Source organism: Cyprinus carpio, chromosome B24 (assembly GCF_018340385.1).
Source record: "Cyprinus carpio isolate SPL01 chromosome B24, ASM1834038v1, whole genome shotgun sequence".
Classification (NCBI taxonomy): Eukaryota; Metazoa; Chordata; class Actinopteri; order Cypriniformes; family Cyprinidae; genus Cyprinus; species Cyprinus carpio.
In genome coordinates, this window is record NC_056620.1 from 9,173,506 (window position 1) to 9,199,705 (window position 26,200).

Consider the following 26,200-nt stretch of genomic DNA (forward strand, 5'->3'; position numbering starts at 1 on the left):
AAGGATAGTCGGGGGTTAATGATAATCTGATTATCATGCTATTGCATTCCTGAACTTTTAATGAACTTTAATAGCATAATGATGAACTTGGGTATTTTTAATTAAATAGGGTCATGATTTTTACATGTGAGAGAACCAGCCCAACACAGCCACATTAGCTCAGCCATATCTGTTGATTGTCTGTTTTCCCAAACAATAAAAGTCAATTTCTGAACACCAAAATGAATATTAAACAGTTATTCATTTTGTTTAGTTTTAATGCATAAATGGTTTAGCTCTGAAAATAATAAATAACGTAGGCTAAAATTTATATGACCTCCTGCGTTATTCCCCTGTGTTCAGGCATTTGACATGAGCCGACACTTCCATAGTCTCAGGAAACTGTCACACTGCTAAATGCAAATGGAAACGGACATATTTCTCTCAAGTGTCTATGAATGTGTGTGATTGTCAAGGTGTCAAAATTGTCACTCTCTCATCTTGTCCTTGGGGTACTGTGATGGAACCGCATCCCAGTGCACAAGACATATTGAGTCGATAAAGTATGTGAAATGAGATTTGAGCCCCCTTGGGTGAAGGGAAGTCTGAATCACATGCTAATCTAAAAGTCTCGCCAACACAACCACACTGGCCGTGATACACTGAGCAGCATTGATCCCTTTCCATAATCTTTTCAATAAGAGCTGACTGTCTTTCATATAAGCACCAGATCAAATCGAGCCGTTTTAGAAACCAAACCACATCTAAATAGCTTTTGATCAATGCTTTTTAACTTGTCAGTAGTGATTTTGTAGGCTGTAGGAATAATTCTTAGCAAATATTAAATCTAAATTTAAATGACAAGCAGCTAAGTAAAAAAAAAAAAAAAAAACTGCACTTCGAGTACCCACAGGAAAATCTCCGGCAAACAATATCCAGTGAATATTTGTGATTGTGCTCTGGAGAACATCAAAAGGTTTCTATTTACATTGTGTTTTGCAGTGTTGGGCAATGTAGCCAATAATAGAATATATTATGTTGATTTCATAAACGTAAATGCCAATCAGAGGTCACCTCTCAAAACACCAGAGTTTTGTCCATTGCTGAGTTTTGCAAGCTCGCGAATTCTCTCATAAGTATAACAAAACGTCATGAAATCGTAATAAACTAAGAGGCAGCTTTTTACTAATTATAAAGGGAGTGCTCTTTGTGTGCTTTCTATGCTATATATAATCCATTCAGAATTTGTATAAAATTTTGTTTTATACAATAAAACTGTGTTTGAGCAGTTTTCATTATCAGTATCTCATGTTTAGGCAATCGCACAGCACTTTGAAAGGTGGCTGAAAGATGGCTCTACAATAAAAAAAAAAATTGGCTATCTTGGCAAAAGGGCAAATTCATTAAACACCTTTTTGTGCGGGAAAATAGTTTTTTTTTAAGTGTGTGTTTTTTTTTATTTTTTTATTTTAGTGTGGATATTGTGTTTTTATAAATATATATTTTTTTTTAGAATGATTGTTGTGATTTTTTTTAACTTTTAGGGGTATTCTAAAACAAATATAAATTTTGTCATTAATCACTTACCCCCATGTCGTTCCAAACCTGTAAATGCTTTGTTTGTCTTCGGAACACAATTTAAGATATTTTTGATGAAAACAGGGAGGCTTGTGACTGTCCCATAGACTGCCAAGTAAATAGCAGTGTCAATGTCCATAAAAGTATGAAAATCATTGTCAAAATAGTCCATCTGCCATCAGTGGCTCAACCGTAACGTTATAAAGTACTTTTTGTACATGAATAAAACAAAAATAATGACTTTATTCAACAATTTGTCTCCTCTGTGTCTCTCCACATCAGCGTTGCGCCATTTTGGCGAATCTGAGCTGTATGCAGGCAGCGTAAACTCTTCTGTGTCAGCCGCACCAAAGGTAAAACAATGATGTCGGACAATTCTGAAGTTGGAGGAGAAAATGAGATGAAGTACACAGACGAAGAACTAGCCACACGTGACTTTTCCAATGTGATTACGCAATGCAAGACGAGCATTTGTGCAAGACGAGCATTAGTGGGTAAAAAGTTTTTTTTTTAATTTTTTTTATTTTTTAAGAAAATGACCAATCATTTAATTAGATAAGACACTAAATCCTCGGCTGGGATCATGTTGAAGCTGTTAAAATGCAATTTGGATTTGGATCAGCGTAGCGGCATTTTTAGGTGAATTTGAGCTGTACGCAGGCAGCGTAAACTCTTCTGTGTCAGCCGCACCACAAGGTTATGTTTTCTATGTATATTTACGCTTTGATTTGAAAGAAAACAGCACATCCTGTGTCGCGGCTGACACAGAAGAGCATACTCTGCCTGCGTACAGCTCAGATTCGCCAAAATGCCGCTACGCTGATGTGGAGTGACACAGAAGAGACAAATTGTTGAATAAAGTCATTATTTTTGTTTTATTCGTGTACAAAAAGTATTGTCGTCGCTTTATAATGTTACGGTTGAGCCACTGATGGCAGATGGACTATTCTGACGATGATTTTCACAAGCCTCCCGGTTTTCATCCAAGATATCTTAAATTGTGTTCTGAAGACGAATGAAGCTTTTACGGGTTTGGAACGACATGGGGGTAAGTGATTAATGACAAAATTTTCATTTTGGGGTGGAGTATCCCTTTAACTGCATGTTAATTGCAATTAAATAAAAATGTATTATAGTTTAAAGCAAATTTACAGGGCTTTTTTTGACTGACTTAAGTGGGACACAAGTACATCTGATTTCATAATAACTGCTATTGAAATATAGTTAACGTGTATTTCCGAATGTGCAGACAAATATTTATGGTACAGTAAATGTAATATCGAATAACACACTACAGTGTGTTTTAATAAATGTACTTCTTTAAAGTACAACAAAACATAGAACAGTAATTCCAAAATGTACTTTGAAATAAAATTGTATTATTTTTGATTATTATTACAGAGTGCACTTGTTAAGAAACATTCAAGAAATTTGAATCTCTTTAAGTATACTTACAGTAAGTTGCATTTTATTTCATTAATATTATCTTATCTGCAAGTACTTTTTTTAAAAATATACTTTTAAGATTCAAAGTAGTGCGCATTCAGTATAATTATTATTATTTTGAGATGTGTTGCAGTTTGATAGGTGAAAGTTACAATAAAATTCACAACCAGGGGCAAATTGTTATCTATCTAGCATAACATCCTGTACAATAGACGAGAGGTTATTAACCTGTTTCTCATTATGTTCATCTCATTACTGTTCAACACAGCCAGCCTGAAAAAATTCAACCGCTGAGCTTCCTGACTTCTCAATCAATACAGATCATGACATCTCAATCAATAGACCCAAACAGCTTTTTGTGCTTTAGTGTGTGCGCTCAGTAGTCTCTGAAACGTCATCAGGGCACCTGTGAGAATATCTGTGATTCACTACACGCTTTTCCAGTAAATGCAACTGTGCGTGTGAGTTTGTGTAGGAAGAAAGTCCATTTGTGAGTCATGCCCACCTGCACCGGGAGGACAAGAGATCCGAGGCCTTTTTTAACAACAGAGATGAGGTCAGTAGAGTAAAAACTACAAGCACAAGACAAATCGAGAGGCCATGAAATGAACGTGTGGGCCAAAGGAGTAAACCCTGAAAATAGGAGGCAAACTGACCGAGATGCAGCTCTGTGTAAATTTTAGATAGCATGCAGTAGCGTCTGTACTTCTTTTCTAACAAACCACTGCATGGCAACTGGCACACGCAGAGACCCTGCTTCAGTCACCATAGCAACCCTAAGAGAAAATTATATTTAAATCTTGTCACAGGGACAACTGTGAGAACAATACAGAGAAAATCAAACTTGACGTGAAAATATTAGCCACGTGTGCTTTGAGCCCTTGAGCCAACAGACTGAGAAAACAGCCCCTCCTTTCCCAAGACGATGTTTGGTTTACGTTAATGATGACGGTTTGCCGATGTCCCGGGGCAGTTTTGAGACAGCACCTCTAAATTGTCTGTCTGGAGGGACAAGGGCTTTGAGATGAGCCAAGGTCGGCTGAGATGGTGTAGTGAAATAAAGCTGTCAATGGATCCCCTCAGGCCACCGCCGACAGGAATAAGAACGCTTCTACCTTTATGCTTGTCTCTGTTTCACAGTTAGACTACCAAAGCTGGAGGCGGAGAAATTGGCACATCTACTTGAGGCTAACTCATCAATTTTGAAGCTTAAATAAAGGTTTGTGAAACCCCACAAGTACATTGTATATACCACAGTACTCAAATAACATACCACTTTGCAAAACATGCACTTTACAAAAAAAAAAGGTAAAACTGATGTCGGACAATTCTGAAGTTGGAGGAGAAAATGAGATAAAGTACACAGACGAAGAACTAACCACACGTGACTTTTCCAATGTGATTACGCAAAGCGTAGAGTGCAAGACGAGCATTTGTGGTTAAAAAGTATATATTGTTTTTTTTGTATGTTTTTTAAGAAAATGACTAATCATTTAATTAGATAAGACACTAATTCCTCAGCTGGGATCGTGTTGAAGCTGTTAAAATACAATTTGGTTCTTCGACCCACTGGACACCACTGAATACCACTATATGGAGAAAACTCCTGGAATGTTTTTCTCAAAAACTTAATTTCTATTCAACTGAAGAAAGAAAGACACAAACATTTTGGATGACATGGGGATGAGTAAATTACAGAGGCAGACAGTAGTAAAGTATTTTTACTCTGCTGTAAAAGTACTTTTGAAGTGTCAGTAATTTATCAGTTTTTCTTTAGAAAGCTTTAATTCGAAGCATTATATTGTACTTTTTACTGCATAATATTGTACTTTTTACTGCACCAATATCATTTAATACTTAATTACATTAGAAATCTATTACTTTATTCCTTTTACTCAAGTAAAAGTAATTCAAAGATTTGCTTGAGTACAAGAATATATATATATATATTCTTAAAGTTGATTAGATTAAATTAAATTAAAGACTGACTACTGAAGAAAACATCTAACAATTCCAGTGTCAATAACTTTGACGTAACTGGAAATTTTTAAAGAAAAGCTTATTTAGTTTTTCATAACTCAATGTGGCAACGTGTAAGTTGAATATTCCTTGAATAAATTAACCAAAACAAAAACAATAAAGCATAGTAGTAATAACGCCCTCATCACGTTCACGTTCCAGGGAATGCATGGAGTTATAAAATGTGTACCTTCAATGCAATTTTAGTGCGTTGATTTAAGCATCTGCATAAATGTACATTTTTTTCAGCTAATAAATGAGGTCTTTACAGGCAACATGAACATAATTTGTTACAAATGAAGTCAAATGAAGACAACACGAAACAGCATTCGTTACAGATTTCACTTATTATCCAGCAGGAAATGAAATAAGTCATCCTTTTCACTCTGTATTTAATTGGATCCGGAAAATTAGACTTTGAAATTGGATGTTAATATTATATTTCCTTGCATACACATCAGTACAAAAGTGGTTTCCGTGGTGGGAAAGTTATTATATTTTTAAGAAATATTATGAAAACAAAGATTTTTTTTTTTTTTTTGCTTTATAATAACATGCACTAGTGACTTGAGCATAATGACATAATTAAGAAAATAAAGAGGGTCAAGTTTGATTTCATGTTAATTAAATTGCATTTGCAAACTCAATTACAGTATGTGCTTGTTCTCTGTGAGGTCAGAGCGACTCTCTCATCGTATCTTGTCCACTATAGTCAAGTTGATTGACTGGGAATATTGACTGCACTCACTCACTAATTCATTTACAAGGACTCATTAATCCAATTAAACCTGGACCACTCTCACATTCACTGTGTATTACATGACATCATTTCCTCTGGGCTTCTGCAGAAGCTAACAAGTTTCTGTGTGTCTAAGATAAGACTGTTCAACATGTGTTGCTACTTAAGAAAAGACACCGGAGCAATTCACAGATTTGCATTTTATCTGAGCTCCTGAAAATGCTGTTTGCAAATACTGAAAATAAAACAATTACAGACATAATCGATATTAGATAACAGCAGCTGGTGTTAATTTTTTTACTGTTAAAGAAAATATTTATAGCCTGTTTAAAATTGACTGAAATCATAATTATAATTCCAATCGAATGAATAAAGGCTAAATATGCCAGTTTAGCCCTAAACACAGCCCTTACACAAGTACTGTATAGAAATGCTTATTCTTCTAGCTAGAAATAATCGAATAGAGCACAATCATCTTGAAAACATTCTAATTAAACTAACTTCAGGATGAGGTTTAAAGTATCCCAAGAGCCTTAAAAAGATGCCTGATGAGGGAGAATTAGTCCTTTGGTTTGTAGTTTTCATGATTAGCATGCAGCACTGATAAGGTATGTAGAGACTCAGAGCGGCTGCACATGTGTTTCCTGTGTCCGTGTGTGTTTGAGAGGCCCATCATGGCAGCAATCAAGCATGTGGAATGTCACACAAGCTCCAGTATCTGTGATAACCCAGCAGTGACCTCTCAGAACATATTCAAACAGATGTTTGACATTTTATGCTGTCATCATGTGTCATATCCTAGCTCTCATGCCATGAGAAAAGGTCATGAAAAATGACTGAATTACCTCCCTAATGGAAGAGAATATATTACCAATAACAAGGAGGCAAAATACTTCTAAAATAATTGTTCATATTTTTAAATAAAAAGGCATACTATAAAATACTTTTCATATACAGTACTCTTTCCCTAGTCCATGAAGATAATTCCTTTAAACTAGGATGCAAAAATAGTTTCCAAAGTAGGGATGCACTGATATTAAAACTCTGGTACATATGATAAGCTGATAATTATTTTCATGACTGAATTTTCTATTGTACGTTTGTCTAAATAAAAAAAAAATTTTTTTTAAAATGCTACAAGTAAATTTAGGCCTCAGAACATTACAATTTTTATTAAAACATTTATTTTTACATTTGCAAAACTTTCCATTTAACAGTTTTATGAAATTTATTATTAGTGTTTTTAAAGAGTAACCATCATAACAAATATAAACATTTTGAAAGAAATCTCTTGTGCTCACCAAGGCTGCATTTATTTGATCAAAAATACAGTACAAAAAAATATGATGTGAAATATATAAATATATGTTTTTTTCTTTTAGGATTTATTTTAAAATGTAATATATTCCTGTCATTACTCCAGTCTTCAGTGTCACATGATCCTTGAGAAATCATTCTAATGTGATTTTGCGCTCGAGAAACATTTCTTATTATTATCGATACTGAATACAATTGGGCTGCTTAATATTTTTGTGGAAGTATTTTTTCAGGATTCTTAAATAAACAGAAAGTTCAAAAACTCATGAAAAACAAAACTGTTCATTTAAAATAAAAGTCATTTTGTAACATTATACATGTCTTTTACTGTCCCTTTTTATCAAATGAATGCAGCCTCGCTGAATAAAAGTATTAATTTCTTTAAAAATCACATCTGATTATGTCTCCATGTCATAAGGACATGGAGTTTGATGAGCATTAGGTATGAAAACCAATGAGTAAAACGACATATGACCACATAATAATCTTCTGCATCATCCGTATTCAGTACCTTTGCTGACCTGATTCAATAAAAGCACCATGTTCCTATCCATGTCCTGAGATTATAAATTAATATATGTAAAAATGAATCATCAGCAGGCTAGACAACACCACCTCCCCTACGAGCAGCACCGTGTGGATACCAGTGCGGACGGTGCTCTGCTGAATCACGACTGGTTCTCCAGCGGCCCTGACGGCACGATGAATTGCAGCTGCTGCGTCACTCTCCCCGGCCCCCGGGAGACGTGTAATCAATCAGAGCCGCAGCTACATGGGCCGTCACAGCTGCAGGGCTCTGCACCAGGCCATTAAAAGTGCATTACCTTCCCAGCATGCCTTTCACGTCTCCCACGAGGAAGGCGACAAAACCCGTCGCCTCTTCTTCTGGTTCAGAGTCAGAGTCTCTAACAGCACACAAAGCCAAAGGGCCTTTTAAAATGATGTCCCTTCATAAACTCAACACAACAGCACATTTAGCTCTGTGATTAAGCACTAAATGAATCGTAAAAGATGTTGTCTTAATGATATCAGTTCATGAAACAAATTTTAAGTCAAGCTGATCAGTTTAGGGAAGACTGAGTGGTATGATCAAAATATCGTCACTTAAATCACAAAAAAAAACGAAATATAACAATGCAACAGTTATTTTTACCTGAAATATAACAGAGAACACATAATTGTAGTTTGAAAAACTTTTTAAATTTTTTTTTTTTAAATGCTCATGAAGAATTTTAATCATTGCGTGGGTCTTTATCAAAATAAAAGTATTTTATTATATTAGTGCTGTCGATCAATTAAAAGAAAATAACTAATCACATTTTTTTTTTTTTAGAAATTTATTGTGATTAATAGGGATTTTTTGATTTTTTGTTTTGTGTTTTTAAATACACTTTTAAATTGCAATAAAATTATTGCAATAATTTCACATTCAATCTTCAAATTAATGTAGAAACAACATAAAGACAGTATATTTGTAATATCTGTTTGAGGACATCAAAGGCGAGTATCACTGATACAATATACTGATGTATATAGTTATTATATATTAATATAGTTAGTTTGGCCAATATCAGTTACTGGAAAACATTTTTTTTTTTTTTCATATTATTATTATATTTTTTTAATTGGTAACGACCCAATATTGTTTATTTAATTTTGTGTCCTTAAAGTTCATCTTTAAAAACAAAAATTCACTGTTAAATGTTTTTAGCAAATCTCTAAATAAATATCAATTTTAATACTGTATAGTATAATGTTGTTTAGGTTTTAGTTATTTCTTTTTATTATTTTTGACAAATTTATATAGAATTTCAGTATCGTCCAAAACATGAAAATAAACGGTTTATCAGTATCAGCCAAAATATAAATACTAGTGCATATCTAAAACTAATATTACAGATTCTAGATTCTGACTGAATAAGCAACATGCAAACAGCTATGATCAGACATCAGCTGAAATCTGTTGCTCAACACATATAAACAACTACAACCTAGCCTAGGTCAGGCACATTGAATCAGCTTTTAATAGCAAGTGGAGAGCTCTTGGGCAAATAATTTGCATCTAAAATTTAAGGCATTAGAAATGGAGGCATTAGAAACTTTTCAGAAATGGAAGGTTTGAGCAGAGTGTGTGTCACGAAGCATGGCACATAAAAAGGTACATGTGTAGGTGTATGAATGAGTGTGGGTTCTTTTCTCTATGAGTATGTGTGTGTAGATGATGGATGTGCCATCAGAGAATAACACAAAAGTCATTCTGGAGGATCAGAGAACTCGTGGGTTTGATACTGTGTGGGTGAAACAGCACACACGCTTCACTAAGAGAGAAATGGGACGAATGAGTCTCCAATGGCTGATCCATTCACTCATAATATAATACACTTGTAAAAGAATAAAAAAAAATAGGATGAATTAAAATAGGTTTAATAGAAAATTCCTCGTTTTCTGAAAACAGGTAGAGATGTCAGCCAATAATAACATCAGTTATTTGAAAAAATAAAATGCTATAAATATATGACCAGTGGTCGACGAAAGGTCAATAATGATAATTGCCATTAATACCAATAATATTATAGAAATAATATAAATGTCCAATAATACCAGAATTAGCAATATATTGGTCAACCATCTTCATTAGTTTCTTGTTCTGTTATAGAATGCTAGAATAAAATCATTCATACACTCTCTCCATTAAGCAAATACGCAATTGAAACAAGTCTTTGAATATCTAATAAATATTTAATGCCCAAAATCTCGCAAATGTCTGCAAATTCAGCTGTTCGATCGTCTTGTGTACATAGACTGCATAAAATACTTATAGGCAAGTCTGTGTGTGACAGTCTGAGGAGACAGGAGAGTTTGGCCGTCACTAGAGACACTTAAGCAAGAAATTTTGAATCCCTGATCTCAAACTATGCTGCGCTATTTCTTCTATGTAATTACCATTTGCTGTATTTAAAACTAGCATTACCTGGTCTTTGAGAAAATACCAGGTTTACTTACACATACTTAGATCTTATTGTGAAAAATTCATCCACGTATGATTCCAGTTTATTCATTTTTTTTTTATTCAAAAAGTCATGTTATTCAAAAAGATTTCTCTGTCATGATGTATGCCGGACCAATCATTTAGCACAAACCCCACCCCCCACAATCAAGTACATTTGAGTTAAACGCCCACATCTCAAAATTCCAATCAACAACTGATGGACTGAACATTTATCCTTTCCAATAATCTCGGTCACTCGAATGTACTTCACAGTACGAAAGAAAAGATACCTGGACACTTCCATTATGTTGCAACTTTAAGGTAAACTACAAGTGCCACATGTATCCTACACAGATACACACTGAACATTTAAACTCATTTCAGTAAGCATTTGTTTGGATTTAGCATTATGTTGCTAGGCTAACTAGCTCCACAAGTACCCCTGCACAACAACCTGTAGCTGCAGGAAAGAAACCACACAATTCAATTAACTATCCCAGTACTAACAGGGGATTTCAGGGAAAATCAAATCAAATCTGTAGCAGAGTGTGGTGTGAGAGAGACTCTGTGGATGTAAGGCACGACAAGCCATAAACAGATTCAGTGAGAGGCTGACAGTGCGAGTGGATACACACTGACAGACTGTCACCTACTCTGTGGTGCCTCTTACAAGATGAGCTGGTGTGTGGCTATAACTGACAGAGCAACTGTGAGACACTGAGTCTGGATATTAATGACGTCTCTGTTCGGCCCGTTTTATCTTCTCAAATGTGCTTCACATCCATCATGCACAGACACATACGACATCTAAACTTATTCTAGTTAGCAAATGTTTGGATTGACTTCCCGGAATGTCTTGCCTGAAATGTTTTTTAGCCTTGCTGTAACTGTAGGAAAGAAAATCTAAAGTCATACTGTCGATTTTGAAACATTGAATCATTTGAAACAAATGCTGCATTAAATAAGTGTTTTTTTTTTAAGTGTTATGAAGCTACTAGAATACTTTTTGTGTACAAAGAAAACAAAAATAATGACTTTATTCAACAATTTCTTCTCATCCGTGTCAGTCTTTCCTACGCATTCACAAACAGGAGCGCCAATATGGTTTCCGGGACCCCCTGAACATCATATTGACTTGGGGATTGGGGGTTTTTGCACACAAAAAGTATTCCTGTAGCTTCATAACATTACGGTTGAACCACTGATGTCATTATTTAAATTATGTCCTTACTACTTTTCTGGACCTGGAATTTGTCAGCGTTGCTGTCTATGCAGGGACAGAAAGCTCTCGGATTTGATCAAAAATGTCTTAATTTGTGTTCTGAACAAAGGTCTTACAGCTTTGGAATGACATGAAGGTGAGTAATCAATGACATAATTTTACATTTTGGGTGAACTGTCCCTTTAATGGCTAAATGTGTGGTCTCATTTATCACTGTTCAGCAAATTACAGTCATTTCAATTGCAATCCATACAATTGGGTTGCCAAGTTGACCAAAAGGAAGTTGCTTGGTTTGAAATGGACTTCTGCATGAGGTGTGCTTTAAACATCGCTACACTACTAGACACCAATAGACAATGGGCCTTATTTACCAAAATTTCTCTGAAATTTCATTAATATGACCATATCTTAGGACAGAAAAAGACAAAATGTAGTAGTCATTAGAATTTGTTGTGCTCCCAAAAGGTTTTGCACCAAGTTTTTTATAGACTTAATACTTAAAATAAGTATAAAAAAATACCACCACCAAATACATACGGAAAGTCCCTTTGGATCACATGAGAGACTTCTTCTAAATCTACAGTTTGGCTAACAGTGGTGTTATTCATGATCCACTTTAATCACAGAAGGGATTTCTTATAGAAGATGGCCCCTAAAGAGCCCACAGGCACATTAAAAATAAACAAGTACAATAAAGAAAGATAAGATAAAGGGACGCTTTGGAAAGATGAACCAACCACCCCAAGAGGGATGGAGGCGGATCGTTTACAATGCAGAGTAGTTTTTCAGTCCTCTGTGTCCAAACTTGCAGAATATCATTCAAACACCCAAGATGCAACCATTCAAAGATATACTAATTATGCATGCTGCAAAGAATAAGTACCCAAAGGAAAAAAACAACAACATCACAAATGATCTTTAATATTTCAGTTTCTCCTAAACAATAAAATGGAGACTTTTTGTCAACATCTCCTGTTTCTCGTGTCTCATCTAGAGTTTCTGATTTACTGTGCTTAAATTTGTCAAGATTTCAAAGTCTGCAATCACAAGACAATGACATTTCTTATCAAATTTCATCAATGTCATCAGTGTTATGCTGTATTATTTATATAGCTCTATATAGACTTATTTACCTCTATAACATATATGAGCAACCACTGAGCAATAACATCTGGGAATAAGGATAAGGTTTATCTCTACTGCGATTGATCTGTGGTCAGTGTTTTGGGCACAGAGACCTCAACAGATAAAGTTCTATTTATAGGGAATTTCTAACAATCCATTTTCACTTATAGTTTTTCTTACACATTTATTGATAGTTCTGGCCTTAAATGCCATGCTTAACCAGTGCAAAACATTGATTATTGAAGATTGTCCTCTGATAACACTAATGGGGGCATTTGACTTGTTTGTGGTGTTTGTTCAATCAGTACATGTTCAATAATGCTTTGTGAGGATCAGTCTCTGAATTGCATTTGACCTCTGAGGGAACGGACACTGGTGACTGGATCTGTTCACTGTGATGAATTTTTCTAGCATAAAAAAAATATATATTATACATTCTCTGCTTGAATTAATCAGAAAAAACTATAACTAGTATATGTTTTTTGTTTATATATATATACCCATTTAGGGCTTTGTAGGAATTTTTTGGGCGCCAATAGGAGCACAAATGTTGTTCTTTGGCGTGATGCCTGAAGTGTATTTTATTGATATCTGATTTAAGCATCCATAAATCGCCTCAAAAAACAACATATTTCAAAGGGACGTTATGTGTACTCTCAATGCTTCTCAAAACATAGTTTCTTAAAATTTCTCACATCCAACTTGATGTTTTTGTGGCTTTTGTAGCATTTGCCTACCACACCCTCTTGAATCACTTTTGCCCTTTATCAAAACACTTCATATCCTCTTTCATCATCACTCCAGAGAGATTTTCCTCTCTTCAAAATTTTAGAACGAAGATCGCAGACGTTTCTCTCAATCCTCAGCTTTGTAGCTTCTTACAACCTACACTATGATGACATTAAACAGTACAGAATATGTTCCCTTTGAGACCATCATCAAAGTTGTGATCTCAAAAGATTCTTATGTTACGTTTTGAACAATCTGTGTAGAAAAATATAGACGTATTAATCTTCTGTGTCAATATGGACACATGAAGCACATGAACTTCATTTTAGATACATCTGATGGTCTGACAAGGTACTCTGGAGGAAATTCAACTAAATAAGACTTCCTTGTAACCTGGAATTCAGTGCAGACAACCATTCACAACAAAGATGGCTGTCACACTTTGCCCACTTTTCCTTTGTCTATCACAGGATCCCTAAGGGAATTAAGACTGCTAGACAGCATTCAGTATGTGTGTGTCTGTCTACTGACTGAATGACTGTCTTAAAAACATCTTTCATAGCTCTTTGGTTTTAACTAGGGCTGTCAAATTATAATCAAATTAACTGCACAATATGCAGATTAATTCATCATAATTAATTGCATATATCAATGTTTGGATAACACTTTACAATAGATAATAGATACAATTAGATACAATAGATACAATTAGATAAAACTAACAATGAACACCACATTTGTTACATAAATTATTATCCTTGTTTTTAATCCTAGTTAATAAAATGGTTCACAGTTCATGTTAGCACAGGACCATAATATTAATATATACAACTTAGCATCACCGGATGTAAAGAGTGGAAACACAGATCTATTTAACTAGAAAAACGAAAGAAAAGAGTTGATTTTGGTAAATCTACTTTGGTAAAGTAGGCCAAATAGCAGTTGAGAAGTGTTGAATTTGAACTCTAAAAAATGTCATTGTTGATGTTAGGAAAATCCCTTATTATGCAATGTACATCAAAGGGGGCCTGATTATTTGTATTAATTGTAAATCAAATTGCACTAAATAAATGTGTTAAATTGATAGCCATAGTTTTAATTGCAATCTACACCAAAGGTCAGAGACAGCATTAAAGAACTGGAGGTTTTTCTACCATAAATAAAAACTCATGATGTGCATAAATCAGTGCTTGTGCTGTATGGATATATTTTACAATTACAGAGTCTAAGACAGTGTAAGACTATTATGACACTCTTGAGCTGAGCAAACCTAGAACTAAATCCAAATTGAAAATCAGCAACACCGTCCCTAGAAGCGCGAGACACAATCCAGCAAGGAGGCGATATTTCATCCAATAATATGACATCTGGCCTGAGCTCTGTCGCAATTGGCTGCTGGACCAAAGCAGATGTACTCGCAGCCCCAGATACACACAGTAGCTAGGTTCCATGGAATTCTGGGTAAATGGAGATAAACAGTGTGGTGATGTCTGGTTTGGTGGCCAGACACAGCACTGTGAATCTAACAGCAGGGGAGCTGTCAACATATTAGTCCTCCCACATCCCAGCAAGAAACACACCAACACAGAGAAACATCCCTCTGAGCGCACTTCTACCTGCCAGACAGTCAAATACACAAACACAAAAACACAAACACAAAAATTTTTGGTTTATTGCAATTTACTGTTTAATTAGCAGTGTCTGTTAAGTTTTTTTTTTTCACATCCCTAACACTAAATATGAAACTTTGCCACACGACTTGTCCTGCAATGTTTGTGCTACGAATATGAATTATATCTCAAATCGTGCAGACTAATAAGTAAAGGTTTTCATGTACTGTGAAAACAAACTAGTGAGTCTTGCTTGAAAAACCTACAGAATGGATTTGCCCTGAAGGAGGATTCCAAGCCATGTGAAAGGACAGACTATGAAAGAGACTTTTGACTTAGGCTAGTAAGACACAACCTAGCAATCACCCAGAACAGCCTAGCAACAACCTAGAAACTACAGATAACATCCTAGCAACCACCCAGTAGCCACTGAGAAAACAATGGCAACTACCTAGAAACCACAAAGAACACCAAGCAACCACCAGAACACTAAGCAACCACCCGGAACACCATAGCAATCACCAACAAACCATTCAGAACACCCTAGCAACCACCCAAAATATCCCAGCAACCGCCTAGAAACCAAAGTGAATACCCTGTCAACTACCTAGAATCAAAGAACACCAAGCAACCACCTAAAAACCACCCAGAACATCCTAGCAACCAGCTAGAAACTACAAAGAACATCCTAGCAACCATCCAAAACACCCTAGCAACTACATAGAAACCACACAGAACACCCCAGTTACCACTAGAAGCCACTGAGAACACAATGGCAACTACTTCGAAACCTCTAAGAACACCAAGCAACCACCAGGGCTGCATTTCCCAAAAGCATCATAAGCTTAAATTGATTGTAGCTACATTGGTTTCAATGGGTCTACGATGTACTTAAGCTTACAATGCTTTTGGGAAACGCAGCTTAGAACAGTAACCACCTAGTGACAATGCAGAAGATCATAGCAACCACACACAACACCATAGCAATCACCAAAAAACATTGAGAACACCCTAGCAACCACCCAGAAACCGAAGAGAACACCCTATCAACTATACAGAAACGTAGAACACCTAGCAACCACCAGAAAACCACCCAGAACATCCTAGCAGCAACCACCTTGAAACCAAAGAGAACACCCAATCAACTACCTAGAAACCAAGAACACCAGGCAACCACCTAAAAACCACCCAGAACACCCTAGCAACAGCCTAGCAGCCAATAAGAACAGCCAATCAACTACCTAGAAAACAAAAACACCAAGCAACCACCAGAAAACCAGCCAGAACACCCTAGTAACACCTAAAAACCACCCAGAACAACCTAGCAACCATCTAAAAACCACCCCAAACAACCAAGCAACCACCTAGAAACCAAAGAGAACAGCCAATCAACTATAGAAACCAAGAACACCAAGCAACCGCCTAAAAACCACTCAGGACACCATAGCAACCACCTAGCAACCAAAGAGAACACCCAATCAACCTAGAAACAAAGAACACCAAACAACTACCCAGCAACCACCCAGAACACCCTAGCAACCACGATAACATGCAAAGAACTATTCAGAACACCTTAGCAACCGCAATAAAGTCCAAACTAAACTGAAACTGTGACACTGGTAACCATCCACTGTAGTGGTGAGATTTACATCAACAACACCACAATGTGCATTTATTCATTATCAAAATGGTTCATTGACAATTTGCTATCAGCACTATGGTCTTTAATTAAATCCACTAATTTTTCATACAGATTTTTAAATGAAATACATCGATTTTAAGTCTTTTGGAAACCCTGAAGTAAGCATTTCAACGTTTGGCTGAGCATACTGTGTACTAGACAAACGTCTCGTCATTAATGTCTCCAGGGAAAGCATGCGTCTGGATCTGCTGTCCTGTGTCAAAGGGTTAACTGGTCCTGCAAAATGCAATAAACCCTTAACAACCTGTTGCCGTTTACATGCTCACCCCCATAACAGACATTTAAAGGGTTAAAATCCCAAGGGGGAATCTGATTATGCGAGTTTACCACCTCTTATGAATGATTCATATTTTATGATAATGAGCTATGAATAGAAAAAAACGAAAGCATCAGGGCATATAAATATATGCAGAAGATTATCAGTGATATCTTGTCCCCTGTGGGCTGAAATATGCCAGTCCAGAAGGCGATTTCAGACTGTAAAAGAAACTGAAGAGAGAAAAAAAGTGTCTGTTTCTGGATGAGAACAATTAAGGAATAATTTGAACATTGGCAGCTACATTTCTGTGGCGTTTAACCCAGTGGGAGATATTATTTCCTTTCCTGAAATTAGCAGTTTTATTATTAGATTCTTCTACTAATGACTTAATATAATCTATTTATATCTAATATGTACTTACGTAATCGGTTTAGCCATGGAACAACATAACAGAATATCAAATGAAACAAAATTATGTGCAAGACTAAAAAAAATGTCTCATTTGATACTGTAAAAACATTAATCCATGAAAAGTTGATTAATAAATACAACCAGCTAGTGCTATGCAAACAAGAGACAGCAACTAATAATGAATGTATAATCATAATTACGAGAAAACAACAAAGAAATTCTACTGTTCAAATTCTCATCATTGGTTTCTATGGCAACATTCATAATGCCAAAAATGGATCCATGTGATGTTTTGTTGTTGTTGTTGTTGTTTTATTTTGATAACAGGAAGATGTCATTGCTACATTAATTCACCTTTATGGTCTTTTAAAGTATTTAAGAACAAGTCGGTAAATATATCAAAATATATTTAAAATATATGAAAATACAGAAAGATTAGCTATAATAAAATTAAATTTAAAATTATATCTTATATTTTACTACATTGTTGAGGCTGGTGCCATTTGTTCTTTTTAGATAATGTCATAATAGTCAAGGGTGAAAAATTAAAAGTTTGGTGGTTTTTAAAGGGGTCATATGCTGCTAAAAAGAACATTATTTTGTGTATTTGGTGTAATGAAATGTGTTAATGCACTTTAAGGTAAAAAAAAATAATTACTGTACATTATTGTTTCTCCTCTATGCCCAGCATTCTGAAACGCTTCGACTTTTACAAAGCTCATCACTCTGAAAAGCGAGGTGTGCTGTGATTGGCCAGCTATCCAGTGCATCGTGATTGGCCGAATGCCTCAAGCGTGTGACGGAAATGTTATGCCTCTTAACATAATGTGATGCCTTGTCTTGCCAGAGCGATGAGACATAAACATAAAACCCATTATAAACGTGATATAAACACGATTTCTAGTCCTGTCTTCTTTTTCTCAATGAAACAGCGTCACACACTGCGGGGTGAGCAGAGGCCGGAGGCCTAGAGTGAGCCGCGGTCTAGAGTGAGCTGCGGCCAGCTTGAGTGAGCAGAGGAGGGCGGCTTGAGGCAGATTCTACGAAGAAGCGTACCTTGTGCGTGCGACAACCATATGTGGTGACCCCGGGCTGGACTCCACTGCGTCTACGGTGAAAGCCGATTTGGCAATCCACAGCGCAAGTTGATGTATTTCCTCAGCGACCAGCACGGATCTGCTCCAGGCATGATGAAGCAGATATCGTCCTCTTTTGGAAGGCCAAACAAAGTTGTTTCGCTTTCACAGTGAAACACACAGTGTCTATACGACATGGCAGCGCCGGCAAAAACAATACTTCAACGAGAATAAAAGGTACGCCTTCTTTCTTTGCGTGAACAACTGGATGGCATTATGCAAATCTTCCCACATACTGACGTAGAGATGTGGGGGCGTGTTAGAACGATCCGTTTAAGTGGGGCCTGGACGAGTTTTAACTTTTATAAAGAATATCTCTTTGAATTTGAGGCTTTAGTCTTTGCAACTTTACAGATCTTCTTTATGCACCAAGAGCTTGTAACACTGCAAAGAGAAAGGAAAATTTTAAATCGCATCATATGACCCCTTTAATACAATTTAGTAAATAACTGTACTCTTCGAACCTTGTTATGTTTTTACATACTCACTGGATACTCTAATTTTGTGTAGATTATTACCAATTTTTCCATTATAGGTAAAGAATTGAAGAAAAAAAATGTGAAGAGGCCCCCAATTGTGAGATAACAGATGGCAAGACAGAATGTGAAAAATGTGGAAAGAAACCACATACTGATCCAAGTAAGCTGCTGACTGTTTTTTATCACTTATGAACAATACGGACAAATAAAACTGATTGTTTAAAAAGAACAATTTTGCAATCATTTACTCTCTCTCTATTGTCATTCCAAGCCTGTATGATCTTCTTTCTTCTCTAGAACACTGGTCGTTCTTGCCCATGCAATTCCAATGAATAGGGGCAAAAGATGTCCAGCCTCACAACAAACACAGAAGCACCAAAAAAAATATTATAAAACTGGTCCATGGTAATGTAATTCCCATTTGTGACCACAATTCCGACTGGTTTTATAAATTAAATCAAATGCTTAATTGAAAGGATCTAACTGATTCATTTTCAAAACAGACAATCTCACAATTGCAGAAGGTTCATTTTAGGTGAATAATTCTTTTAAAGGCCCAGAAAACAATTTCTGGTTACATTATACTTTAAGGTGCAACTGTTAGTGTAATTACACAAATAAGTACTGAGCAATGATTTACAAACTGGAACTTACAGGGTTAGGGCTTTCAATGCATAATCCGGTAACACTTTATTTGAAGGTGTCCTTGTTACACATTACATGTTCTTACTATTATAATAACAATAAATTATCCATAATTACATGCAAGTAACTATATGTAGTTAATTAATATTACTCCGAACTTAAATATATAATTACACTGTAACAAAGACACCTTAAAATAAAGTGCAATCCATAATTTAATATATAGAAAGTACATGTAAAATGAATAATAATGGCACTGTTAAATAAAGTGTTACCCAATTTTTCAACAAGCACTTACACTTCCTGAATCTTTAGAGCAACAGCATCACTCAAGAACAGAGGCAGAAGGTCCAAGCGAGTGTATCGCAGGAAAGGCCACACTCATTACAGCTTGCTAATTTTACCTCTTGACGCACTCCCTTGACGTGCTGACAATAGCAGGAACGGAGGCTGCCAAAGGAAGGATGTGTTGTGGTGTGTTTCGTGCATTGTGAGGGGCTTCCTAGTGCTCTACATTAAGAAGCCGAAGGACGCAGCTGCAGAAATAAGAGTGTGTGTGCTGAAAAAGATGAGGGCACTGAGGAATAACCACTAAAGATCAATAAAACAAACAGGAAAGAGCAAAATAATAAAAAAGTAGTGTTGTAAGTACTGTAGTAAGTACTATAGAGGTGAAAACGGTTTAAAGTTTACAAAACCAAGTGCATTTTGCTGTGTCATCTCATCTATTATGATACTCTATCCTCCAGTAACCCAAAGCTAATGCAATACTGTAAAACATCACAATATATGTGTGCATGTCACTGTCCCTGATGCCAGTCATGACCTTTCCCTGTACAAACAGTGGTAGATATATTATGGTCATGACTTTTCAATGTAGAGCAGACTGGGCAACTTTATTAGATAACAGCACTGGACACTACAGCCAAGGCAGCTGCTGAATCAGGTCCTCAGGGGATGGGATAAAATTTACCCCTGCGAGACGTGATAAAAGGGCACATGTGATTCATATCGGTGCTTATTACTGAGTGTGTGTGTGTGTGTAGAGAGAGAGAGACAGGTAACTCTTGCATCATTATGAATAGTTTTCATTCTATCTATCTATCTAAGTTTGGGGTAAATAAGATTTTTTTTTTTGAAAGATGGTTAGGGTTAGGGTTATGCTGACAAAAGCTTAATTTGTTTGATGCAGTAAAAATAGCAATATTATGAAATATTATTAGAATCTAAACACTGTAAATGTTTTACTGTCACTTTTGATCAGTTTAATGGAACCTTGTGAATAATGCAGTATTAATTTTTCAAAAATACTGACCCCTAACTTTTAAACGATTTATTGAAACTAACTAAACTGTGATGTTCAAAGGCCAAACCCAACACTTGTCTGTCAGAAAGTCAATGACTTTTGCCAGCAAATATTATTTTCTGCAAATGATTAACATAAATGTGATTATTTTAACAATAGCCAGAAGGAATGGACTGTGATTGACAGCAAAAAAAATACAAAAAATAAAAAGTTCCTAAAAATACATTTCCTAACTAAATTAAACAGAATACACTGTTGAATGCAAAACAAATTAGTTAACTTCAAAATTAAATAATTAAAAACAGATTCCGTAATTAACTGAAACTTCCTTAGAGCTTCAGCTCTGGGATTCTAATTAACAGATAAAGGTTCAGTCGGTGTGCTCATTTCAGAAGAACAACTTTCTGTATTGTTTGTAGCAAGCCTTGCTGGTTAACTCACATTAACCCCAACATAACACTCAAACTGCCATCCTCAACAAAACATTAATCATGAGCAGTGTCTGTCCTGCATTAAAATTCCAAAGCAAACCCTTAATGATCATTTATTTCTTTGTCATTTGGCTAAATGATAAAAAAAAAAAAAAAAAAAAAAAAAATCAAAACCCAGGACTCGGGGGCCCACAGCCTCATTCTGACATCATCACGTCTGGGTCCTAAAACAAAGCAACACTTTAAAGACTTTGTGGGCTCTGATTTGTGTCTTCTATCCTGACTGCTGTTATTAAACAGCTTTGGTGTGGATTAACGTCAAATCCACAGCATCAATCTGACACCTCCGCCAGATGCTTTTCTCACGAATAATGAAGCAATCAACATGACCACTCAGCACGTTAATGATCCGATGCTAGCCTGGTCACGGGGGATGCTCTATAGCAAAATGTATGGTGGTGGGGGAGGGGTATGTTTATGTGTTTTCATGTGTATGCATACAAACTTCAATGAAGACAGCAATTTAATTACACAAAGGACGGAGGGCTCTGGCAAGCACCCATCAGTCACAGATTAATTAATGAATAGGTAAACAGTGACAGCGCATGGAGTGGCACGCTATACTAACGTAGCCTTAGTTTATGCGTGATCACACAATAGAATCACAGTTTATTAATTGGATTGAACTAACCAAAGATACTACCAGTGTGGAAGCCACAGGGATTATGATATCAACAATGTAGCATCAGGCTAAATACACTTAATAGCCCCAAGAGATAGTTGTCTTTAACTGTTTTTAATTGCCTGAAATATTTGATATATAAAAATGTAACATATTTTTATATGTAATGTTTGTATGGTCCATTATACAGTTTATTAGCCATGATACAAAAGAATTGCTTCTTGCATGTTTTGTGGCACTTTCAAAGGAAAATGCTTCAAAATGGTATTTAGTGTTATCCAAAACAGGTGAATGTGAATTATTGTAACTTAAGTATCGATAATGCGGCAATTCTGAAAATAATGCACCACCTACATTAAACCTGACCCTAAACCTCACCAATAGTGTTAACAATACTCAATTAAAACACATTTGCTGATACAACCATGTCATTTTAGCTTGTTTCGACAAGCATTTAAGTTCTTTTATCATGACTTGTATTTCATAAAATTTGTAACCTAGTGCTCCTCCTTGCAAGTTCAGTGCTGTACCAGGTGTACCAAGTTTACTTTTTCAGAATAGCAATACATACCATATGAAGCTGTCTGATGCAAATAAAAAAGTATCATTTGCAAAAATGATTTAAATTAACTTTATGAACTGATAATCTGCTCCTGTAATCACATTTTGTGATTTTTTTTTTATTTTTTTTTTTTGGAGCCACTAGTGTTTATTTCATGCAGAAACTGCAGTATGTATTTACATAACTGAAACTTTAATAATTAGAATGTTTTTTCTCCAAAACAAATCTTTGCTTATGACTTTTGCTGGGAAATTTCTAAAGTGAATTACAGCCTATTATATGGAGGAAGAATGTGTTGTCCAATATGACAGATTGCAGCAGAGTGGGGCTAGCAGAGCGAAATCAGCCAGAGAAAAACTCTGCCAGACAGAATGAATGTCAATGGCTTTGCTCTGCTCTGTTTATGGCTGGTCTAGTTAAATGTCAAAAGCTTTACCCTAGAGAGCCTGTCCTCTCTCCAGACTGATACTGAATTTGTAGGCACCTCACTTTCTCCTCTCTCTGTCTCTGTTTTATAACCGATGTTTCACATCCCATCCAATTTCTGAGCTTCTCAGTATATATCTACCCTGTGTTATTATTTCTTAAAGGGTTAGTTCACCCAAAAATGGAAATTAGCTCATAAATTACTCACCCTCAAGTCATCCTAGGTGTTTATGACTTTCTTCTTTCAGACAAGTCTAGTCAGAGTTGTATTAGAAATTGTCTTAGCTGTTTAATGGCACTCAGCAGGTGTTGCAGTACATCAGTCCAAAAGAAGTGAAATAAAAAGGGTCCATCCTTAATAAAAAGTGTCTCACACAGCTCTGGGGGGTAAACAAAGGCCTCCTGTAGTGAATCAATGCATTTTTTATAAAAATATCCATATTCAAAATGTAATAATCACTTTAATGTAGCTTGCACTTACTGTTATACATGGAAGCAGGTCCGGGTGGATGACGTATGAGGTCGGCTTTGTGCATGCGCCGCTCAGAAGTAATGAATGCGGAAGTGCAGGGGAGAGATCAAAACAAAACAATGGTCACTAATTAGAAGTAAAAAACAAGGATTTGTAAAGAAGAATGTCGGAGGATTTCGATATAAGCCAAGAGGAGACTGGATTTCCTGTGCTAAAGTAAGGAAGCTTTACTTCCTTTGGTCCTGTTAACAAACGTTGGTTTTCATGAGACTCACCAGCACATGCGGAAAGCCGACCTCATATTTTATCAGCCCGGAACTGCTTCCATGTACAACTGTTGGCACAAGCTACATTAAAGTGATTATTATGTTTTGAATATGGATATTTTTCTTACAAAAATGCATCGATTCACTACAGGAGAACTTTGTTCACCCCCCGGAGCTGTGTGAGACACATTTTTTATGGATGGGTGCTTTTTATTTAACTTCTTTTGGACTGATGCATGCAACACCTGCTGAGTGCCATTAAACAGCTTGAAAGATCAAAGACAATTTTTAAAATAACTCTGACTGGATTAGTCTGAAAGAAGAAAGTCATATACACCTAGGATGACTTGAGGGTGAGTAATTTATGGGCTAATTTTCATTGTTGGGTGAACTAATGCTTTAAGTCTTAAGTGGTTTAGTTTCAAATAAGCTTTAAACAGTTCTCTTCATTGTCAACCATGAAGCTATTATAAATTAATTTCTCAGTTTCATATACATTTTTCTTTTTCAGGGTACTTGGGCATGGTTATGGGAATTAAATGCAAGATATTTTAGGACTTTCAAAGTTAATACAAAGAATCCAGTTTAAAATTTTCTTCTATTAGATGAAGAACAGGACATTTTTAGCTAGTTTATATTTATTAGACTAGCTAAAGATGAGCTTACAGAAATGGCTTTGAGAGATTCATACAGGCACAGAGCTCAATAATTAAATGTGAACTTTTAAAAATGTCTTGACAGTCAAATTCAGCACATTAGCAAACAAATGACTCAAGTCCACCTAAAATAAACATTGATTCAGCCGTTTGTGGCCCTTATTGATGGTTCCTTATCTGCAGTGTGTTGGCACTGACAAAGCAAATTCTCTAAGCTGTTTTATGACTTCCCAAACCAAAAGGAAATGCTAAGTCATCTCTTTTCTTTTGAGAGAGTCACCATTCAAGAGAGCAGAGGCGTTAGCATAGGCTGAGCTCCAAAACGCCTGACAAAATGTATGAACCGAGGGAAATGTAACAAGGGAAATGGAGCCTACACTCATATTTATAATTCATGTAGCAGAAAGAACCTGAGGTACTTCAAACAGGATCTTTGGATCATGGATCCCAAGGCTCAATGAAATCATTAGTTGCATACTTGTGTAAAGTCATGAAACATTAAAAAACATTTGAGCGCCAATCATGAATCAGTGTGAATCAGTGTGTGTCTCCCCAACCAAAGCATGTCAAACACTGTCATCTGCAACTCTCAGTTTTAAAAGCACTATGAAATAAAATATATGTGTACTGATTCAAAACAGCTGTGATTCATACCACTGAAAATCCAGCATGCTTTAAAGCTCATCATAATTGCTTCACTGTATCCATGGTGATGCAGTTAGTACAGACAGATCGCCTCACACAGGAACATAGACAGTTTCTCATTGCCAGTGTGGAAGTGTTATTTATTATAGTCAGCAGCCCTGCATATGGAAATTCATTTTCTCACCTGACGTTCCTCTCTCTATCTTATTCAATATTAATGTCATCTCACATTACCAGCCAGGTTTACCGTATCCGATAAAGAGAGAGCTTTCTTAGATGCATGCACCCATATTAATGCAGCTGCATACTCACAAACAGAATGAAAAACTGTGAAGGACGAGAAGAGAGAAAGAGAGAAGAAGATAAATAACAAAATAAAATAACACACCAAAGTGTAATATTGAGGAGTTTTGAGTTTGTTCAAATCACTAAACAATAGTATGAGTATAATGTAACAATAATAGTAATAATATAGTGATAAGACTAAATAATAAAAAATGTGGACAAGCAGAAAATTTTTTTTAGCTTTAGTTATGGTATTCGGCAAAGGTCAAAATATTTTGACCTTTGACCTTTCATATGAGGGTTTGTTGATTACTGACTACCTAGGAAAAGTGTGACAAAAGAGAAATAAAAAACAAAGACAGGAAGACAGCTTGAAAGGGGACCTGTGATGACCTGTAATTTGAACCTGGTGTTTGGACTAGTTTACCCGACACCAATGTAAATGCTCTTTCTCTTTTCCTTGCTTGTCTTTTCCTTCCTTATCTGTAAGCTAAAATAAACATTTAAGATTAATCAGAATAAGAATTAGCTTTATTGCCAGGTATGTTTACACATACGAGGAATTTGTTTTCATGACAGAAGCTTCCGCAGTGCAACAGAATGACAGCTACAGAACAAAAACACAGATAATAAAAGAATAAAAAATAGAACAAGTAAGGCATAACAATATACAAATTGACAATTGTATGTGCAGGTATAATACAATAGACAGTTTTGCATGTACAGGTATATTATGTGCAAATTTGAAGTGTATGTGTGTTAGATAAATAAGTGTATGAGTGTATAAATAATGTTGTGTGTTCCACAGTTATTGTCAGGTGTTCATGAGATGGATTGCCTGAGGCAAGAAACTGTTCTTGGGTCTGGCCGTTCTGGTGCTCAGAGCTCTGTAGCATTGACCAGATGACAACAGTTCAAAGAGGGAGTGTGCTGGGTGTGAGGGGTCCAGAGTGATTTTGCTAGCCCTTTTGCTCACTCTAGATGAGTACAGTTCTTGGAGAGAAGGGAGGGTTGTACCAGTGATTCACTCAGCAGTCCGGACTATCCAACGTAGTCTTCTGAGGTCAGATTTGGTAGCTAAGCT

The 26,200-nt window shown here is 35.9% G+C and overlaps 1 protein-coding gene across 5 annotated transcripts in view; it reads right to left on the reverse strand.

The window, feature by feature from the left end:
- The window catches only part of LOC109052852 (transmembrane protein 108-like), a 66,585-nt gene that overhangs the window by 24,618 nt on the left and 15,767 nt on the right, over positions 1-26,200 (reverse strand). The gene's annotated exons all lie outside the window — the stretch shown is intronic.